Source organism: Pteronotus mesoamericanus, unplaced genomic scaffold (genome assembly GCF_021234165.1).
Source record: "Pteronotus mesoamericanus isolate MK-2021 breed Mesoamerican mustached bat unplaced genomic scaffold, CSHL_Meso_final contig_72, whole genome shotgun sequence".
Taxonomy (NCBI): domain Eukaryota; kingdom Metazoa; phylum Chordata; class Mammalia; order Chiroptera; family Mormoopidae; genus Pteronotus; species Pteronotus mesoamericanus.
In genome coordinates, this window is record NW_026555242.1 from 1,729,432 (window position 1) to 1,736,092 (window position 6,661).

The window sequence follows — 6,661 nt, forward strand, 5'->3', positions numbered from 1 at the left end:
TAACATACAGAGAAGTTGAAAGAATTTGTGCAGTGAATACTCACGCAGGCACTGCCTGGGTTCTGTAGTGACTATTTCGCTATTACTGCGTCGACACAGATCCAGCCCTCCATCAGTGCATCTTATTTTTGTAATGCATTTCAAAGGAGGCTGGAAGCTGGCTTTTGGGTATTCTTCACACCGGGTCTCTTGTTCTTCTGCTGGGTCAGCTGTGGCAGCTGTGAAGACCCTAAACCCTAAGGCTGATGTGGCTCGAGCCCAGGCAATGTGGGTCATCAACATCAGCGGGGCCTGGGAACTGCAGGACATTCTGCAGGACCAATCTGGGGCCTGAAGGCACGATGAAGTTGCTTGTTTCTGGTGCTGGAGACACCGAGCTTACTAAAGACGGCAGTGCGCTGCTTCGAGGCTTGCAAATTCAACACCCAACAGCCTCCTTAAGAGCCAAAGTAGCAACAGTCGGGGATGACAACTGGGGATGGTACCTCTTCCGATTCCCTAATAATTGGAGAATTGCTGAAATGTGGATCTCTGTTTCTGAAGGTCTTGTCCCAGAATAATAACAGGATTTGAAGCTGCAAAGGAAAAGGCACTTCAGTTTTTAGAACAAGTCAAAGTAAGCAAAGAGATGAACAGGGAAACACAGATGTGGCCAGAGCATCTCTACTGAGGTTTATGCTGAACTTGATGTCTTAGCAGAGGCTGTAGGTAACTGTATTTTGACCACTAAAACATAAAATGAATCATCTGTTGACCTCTTCATGGTTGAGATCATGGAGGTGAAAGAAATCTTAAGCCAATACAAGCTTAATCAGGGGCCTTGTTTTGGACCATGGGGCATGGCATCCTGATAGGAAGAAAAGAGTAGATGATGCATTCATTCTCACGTGCACTGTGTCATTTGAATATGAAAAAGGTGAATCCAGATTTGGTTGGGTTGTTTTTGTTTGTTTTTGTACAAGGGTGCAGAGAAAGAGAAACATAAAAACAAAGAAAATTCACTGAAAATAGAGTTAAAAAATAAATAGAACTGAAAGATGAAAGTCTGTGGTGACTCAGATAAAGAATTTGTTATTAATCAAAAGGGAATTGACCCCATTTCATCAGATGCCCTTGCAAAAGGAGGCAGAGTAGCTCTCCACAGAGCTAAAAGGAGAAATATGGGAAGGCTGGCTCTTGCCTCTGGTAGGGTAGCCCTAAGTTCTTTGATGACCTAACTCCTGATTGGGACATGCAGGACTTGTCTATGACTATACACTGGGAGAAGAGAAGTTCGCCTTTATTGAGAAATGTAACAGTCCTCGTTCTGTCACATTTTTGGTCAAAAGACCAAATAAGCACGCACGCACTCTAAGATGCAATAAGGTGTCTTGGGGGCTGTTGGAAGTGCTGTTGATGGCCGTGTAGTTCCAGGTGCTGGCGCAGTGGAAGGGGCAATGGCAGAAGCCCTAACTAAATGTAAGCTCGGTGTAAATGCAGGCAGGACCCAGCCTGGACTTCAAGCATTTGCTGATGCTCATTTGCTCATTATTCCCAAGGTTCTTGCTCAGAATTCTTGTTTTGACCTTCAGGAAACATCAGTTAAAGTTCGAGCAAAATATTCAGAATCATTTTAACTTGTGGGTGTGGACTTGAACACAGGTGAACCAATGGTAGCAGCAGAAGTAGGTGTATGGGAGAGAGATTGTGTAAAGAAATAGCTTCTTCACTCCTGCACTGTGATTGCTGCCAACATATCCCTGGTCGATGAGATCCTGTGAGCTGGAGTGTCTTCTCTAAAAGGTTGCATTGAAGCTTTCCTTGTCCCATCTGAACCATGAATTCTCACAGGGGTGTCCAGCCCGCAGCCCAGGATGGCTACGAATGGGGCCCAACACAAAATTGTAAATTTACTTAACACCTTTTATTTGCTCATCAGTTTTTGTTAGTGTTCGTGTATTTAATGTGTGGCCCAAGACAACTCTTCTTCCAGTGTGGCCCAGAGACACCAAAGGGTCAGACACCCCTGCTACAGAGTGATCCTAAGAACACAGCTGTAGAATTCTTGTCCAAGTTTCAAATGACTTTCAGAGGAATTTTCTTTTTCCATGTGAAGAAAGGAGAGAACACTGGCACCTGTTCAGATTCCAAAGTCTGAAGTTATAATTACAGTATTTTTTAAATTGCACTCAGTGTGTACATACAAAGCAGACCATTTTCACCCAATCAACAGGATGTTTTGCTTTAGCTTCAGTGATATAAAAATACATGCTCAAGAAGCGTTGTTATCTCCCTTATTAAATATTCCTTGAAAACCAAAATTTAATTGTTTAATAATGTCTTCTAATGATTTAATTTATCCAGTAGTTCCACATTAAGCATTTAAGTTTAAATTTTTTATGCTAATATAAACAACACAAGTAACTTATGAAAGCATCCCTGTTTCCTTAGTATAAATTGCTGCGAGTGCTTCTGAAATAGCTTTGCTAAAAAGTTCCCCAAGAGAGTTAAGTGGTAGTGGGTAGAAAGATGCATGAACTAGAGGCAAGGGAGTTGAAAGAGCTGCAAATATAAAGTGGAAAAAAATAAAAATAGAGGCGGCCCAGGTAGGACGGCTGAAGGCGTAGTGACTAAAAGCTAGGTGCGACGAAATTTTCAAGTAGACCATGTTTTTACGCCTCTAAACATTTGCTTATGCTGAAACATCTATCCTGGAACCGCTAGTGTCATCTGTTTCTCACTCCATCCATGTTTTTGCAAAATCACTTTTATACAGTTGGTATAGTTCTACAATCCTCAAAGGTGAAGTTGTGTTGCTAAGATTGTATTTTGAGGACTTGGCAGTGAGTGTGCAATAAATGTGTTTAACTTGAAAAAGAAGGTAGGAGGCTAACTTGAACACACTTCCCTCTACATGCTTTGGTGTCCACAACAGTAACTAGAGTCCAGTATTTTTGTACAGTCCTTTTTTAGGTACAGTTTATATACAGTAAAATGTACAAATTGTTATTTATGTTTTAAGTAACTGAGGTGGGCCTAATAGTGTTTTCCGTACTTCACTGTTACTGTCTCTACCATATTTGCCATATCTATGCATTCCAGTACTTTTATTAAATATTTTCCATAAAGTGACTAACTTTTAATAAATTGTTAATTTTAAAGAGGAACAGTGTTACTATTGAAATCAGGAGTTTGAAGTGCTAGCTATGTATTTTTCTCTGGCACATCAAAATAAATACATAACTACCGGTGATTAAAATGACCACCCCAGCACCCGCCAAGGCTCCCCTACGCTACCAGTCGTGGCAGGGCCCATGCGCAGGGAGATCCTGACAGGACCGTTAACAGAATGGGCTCTGGAGGCAGAGAAGCCTGACTCTCCGGTCCCAGTTCTGCCATTCACCAGCCCTCTGATTTGGGGCAAATCCCTTCGTCTGTCTGTCCCTCAGTTTCCCAATCTGTCAAACGGGGATAACACTAGTACAAGCACATCATAAGGTGGTTGCGGAAATTATATGAGATCATGGGAAAGCACAGTCAGCACTCAGTAAATGTCAGCTTTGATCATACTATCGTTTGAATCCTGCCTTTACCTTCTACGTTGTACTCTGCTGATGGTTCTCAAGCTTAAGTGTGCGCCAGAGGACTTCTTAGAAATACAGATTGCTGGGCCCATCCCCAGGGTCTCTGACTGAGAGAACATGGAGTGGGGACCAAGAGCATTTCTGTCACTCAGGGGATGCTGCTGCTGCTGTTCAGGAACCACACTTTGAGAAATGCTGTTCCTTTTTAATAAAGCTTTAAAAGTCTTTTTTTTTTCTTTTTGGTTCAACAAACTTACGCATACATTCTTCATGCCAGAAACTTTTGTGCTGTAAATACAAAGATAGGTTCCATTTTTGATGGGTGAATAATATTTCATCACAATGGATCTTTGTCACATTGTCATTCTATTAATGTTGGTCATTTAACTTTTATCACTGTTACTAAAAATAGACCTCTGTGCATTATATATTTTCTACATATGAGTATTTCTTTAGGATAGATACTCAAAACTGAAATTTGCAGGGATGAGCATTTTTTTAGGTCGATGTCACTATATTGTTTTTTGAAAAGTTTTTTGTTTGTTTTATCAGTTTATATGGACCAGTTGTTTGTCACAGCACCGTCCTTGGCACTGGGTACAATCGTTTTGAAATCTTTGCAAAGTGAGTTAGAAACATTTAATCTCGACAATTTAAAAAATTACTTTTAACAGGATTATTGAGATATACTTTACCTACCACACAATTCGTTGTATAATCCAAGATATGTGTGACCTTCACCACAGTCAAAATTAGAATATTTTTATCACCTCAAAAAGAAACCCTATAACCGTTACCTACCATCCCCTCCTCTTTCACCTCCCCACAGCTCCAAGAAGCTACCCGTCTACTTTCTGTCCATAGATTCCCTATTCTGGCCATTCCCTATAAATGGAATCATAATGTATGGTCTTTCGTGACTGATTTCTTTCACTTAATAGCTTCAAGGTTCATCCATGTTGTAAATCATTTTATTCATTTTTATGGTCGAATATTAATTTCATTGCATAGATATACAATACTTGTTTGTCCATTCAGCAATGGACAGGCATTTGGGTTATTTCCATTTATTGGCTATTATGAGCAATGCTGCTATAAATAGTTGTATCAAGTTTTTTAATTCTTTTAAAGATTTTATTTATTTTTAGAGACGAGAATGGAGGGAGAAAGAGAGAGAGAGAGAGAAACATCAATGTGTGCTTGCCTCTTCCACACCCCCTACCAGGGACCTGGCCTATAACCCGGGCATGTGCCCTGACTGGGAATCGAACCCACGACCCTTTGGTTTGCAGGCCAGTGCTCAATCCACTGAGCCACACCAGCCAGGGCTGTATCAAGTTTTTGTGTGAACATATGTTTTTATTTCTCTTGGACAATACCTAGAGTCATTGGTAATTCGCTTTGATCCTTTGAGGAACCTCCAGACTGTTTTCCAAAGTGGCTGTACCATTTTATATTCCACCAGTGTGTATGAGGGCTCTAATTCTCCACATCCTCACCAGTACTTGCTGTTTTCCTTTTCATTTGTTTGGGGTTTTTTTTTTTTTTCAAGTATAGCCATCTACTGGGTATGAAATGGTGTCTCATTGTGGTTTTGATTAGCAGTTCCCTGGGGGCCAATGATTTTATACATCTTTTCATGTGCTTGTTGGTCATTCAAACATCTACTTTGGAGAAAAAATGGCTATTCAAATCCTTTGCCCCTATTTAAATTGGACTATTTGCCTTTTTATTTTCAAGTTGTAAGAGCCCTTTATATCTTCTAAACAAAATTTCTTATAAGATGCATGATTTTCAAATATTTTCACCCAAATATTTTCTGGGTGTTGTCTTTTTATCTTTCTTGATGATGTCATTTGGAACACAAAAGTTTGTAATTTTGATGAAGCCCAGTTAATTTTTTTTTTCCTTTGGTTGTTTGTGCTTTTGGAGACATTTCTAAGAAACAGTTGCGAAATCCAAGGTCATAAATAATTATCCCTATGTTTTCTTCTAAGAATTTCTTACATTTATGTCTTTGGTCCATTTTGAGGGTTGTTATTTTGGGGAGATTGTTTGTTTGTTTGTTTGTTTGCATGTAGTGGAAGGTAGGAGTCGGTGGAGAAGGGGTTAACACAGCAGGATCAAACTGCAAAACTTGTAAAAGCCTGCTTGTAAAAAATGGCTCTTGGCTGGAGTTTGGTAACTTCGATTTCAGGAGGTTTCCCACCGTCAACTGATAAGAGGGGCTCACTGTACCTAAACTGTTTGTACAACCAGTGTGGTTCATGCTGAACACCTGCTTTCCTTCTGAAGGTCTGGAATTTTGGTACTGGTTAGGCAGAGTACCTGTGTGACCGGCCTCCGTGGGAATCCTGACATGAGGCGCTAATGAGCTTCCCTCGTTGGCAGCATTTCACACCTGCTGTTCCAATGCCGTGCTGGGGGAATTAAGTATATCCTATGTGACCCCCCCGCCCCGGGAGAGGACCCTTGGACACTTGTATTTGGTTTCCCCTGGACTTCATTCACCCTATGAGCCTTCCTTTTCCCTTTGCTTACTTTGCCTTGCTTCCTTTCACTCCAATAAATCACAGCCACAAGTATGGCTGTCCTGAATTCTAAGAGTCTTCCTAGCAAAGCATTGAAATTGGGTGTGGTCTTGGACCCCTCACCCCCACACGCAGGGTCCAACTTCCTTCTCTTGCATGTGGATATCCAGTTGTCCTGGCACTGTTTGTTGAAAAGACTTTCCCTATTAATTTGTTTTGGTACCTTGTTGAAAATCAGTGGACTGTAAATGTGGGGACTCATTTCTGGACTCTTAGTTTGATTCTATTGATCTATATGTTATTCTTATGCCAGTAAAATGCTGTCTTGATTACTGTAGCTTTGTAGTGAGTTTTTGAAATTGGGAAGTGTGAATCCTTCAACTTTGTTCTTTTTCAGGATTGTTTTGTGAATTTTAAGATGAGCTTGTCGATTACTGCAAAGAAGCCAGCTGTGATTTTGACAGGGATTGCCTTGAATCTGTAGATCAATTTACAGAGTGTTGCTCTCTTAACAGTATTAACTCTCCTGGTCCATATACATAAGATGCCTTTCTACTTATTTAGGTC

General features: G+C 40.5%; 1 pseudogene; it reads left to right on the top strand.

Annotated features, from left to right (window-relative positions):
- The first annotated feature begins 133 nt into the window (after window positions 1–133).
- Window positions 134–1,820, top strand: LOC129078112 (T-complex protein 1 subunit zeta-like; annotated as a pseudogene).
- The last annotated feature ends 4,841 nt before the right edge of the window (window positions 1,821–6,661 follow it).